Genomic DNA, 829 nt, shown 5'->3' on the forward strand with positions numbered 1-829 from the left:
AACTATGGGGTTCAAATATACAAATTTTAGCACACAAACAAACATATACAAAAAAATAACATACGATATACAAACAAACAAACAAACAAACAAACAAACGAACGAACAAGCGAACGAACAAATGATAGGAAATGAGTAGAAACAGATGCATCTGTTGAACAGTAGGTTGGCACTCTCTCCATGCATGGCATATAATCATCATGTCGGCTCATCTTGCACCTCCATATTAAAAATTCAAAATTTTATTCTGTCCATTTTGTTTTTCCTGCCTGCTGTTCATGATTTTTTTCTAATTTCAAAGAAAAAATAAAATTTGACAAAGAAAATTGAATGAGAAAGTTTCCAATTCCAATTTTGAATCAAATGAACGAAATTCAGTTATCACATAACGTACAATGACATATTGTAATAACATTATTGCTATCCGCTGTGTATATATGTTTGTAACTGTTTAAAAACCATATATCTCGAAAAAATTGACCTGTGGAAAGCGAAATAACACTGACGCCCTGTGTTGAACACCAATGCTGCCTGAAGAAGATACAGTAAAAATGTATGCATGTATGTCTCTCTCTCTCTCTCTCTCTCTTTCTTTTTCTGTGTTTGTAGGTTTCTATGTGTGTGGATGTGTGTGTATGTATGTATGCTTGATTACATGTTTGTTGGCTGTAATCTGACATGCAGAAATTTGAAAAACTTCAACACCAGCAAATTAAAGTCAGGTAATTAGGTTTCTCTCCCTCTTTCCCTCTCTCTTTTTTTTTCTCTCCAACCTCTTTTATTTGCAATCCTTCTTTCCTACAATTTTTTATTTTTTCAATTTCGTTTC

At 32.8% G+C, this 829-nt stretch overlaps 1 protein-coding gene across 1 annotated transcript in view; it reads right to left on the minus strand.

Annotated features, from left to right (window-relative positions):
• Positions 1–829, minus strand: part of HELRODRAFT_139671 (hypothetical protein) — a gene marked incomplete at both ends in the record, with an annotated part of 16,141 nt that overhangs the window by 10,371 nt on the left and 4,941 nt on the right. The gene's annotated exons all lie outside the window — the stretch shown is intronic.

The sequence above is a fragment of the Helobdella robusta genome (assembly GCF_000326865.2).
Source record: "Helobdella robusta unplaced genomic scaffold HELROscaffold_103, whole genome shotgun sequence".
NCBI classification, from domain to species: domain Eukaryota; kingdom Metazoa; phylum Annelida; class Clitellata; order Rhynchobdellida; family Glossiphoniidae; genus Helobdella; species Helobdella robusta.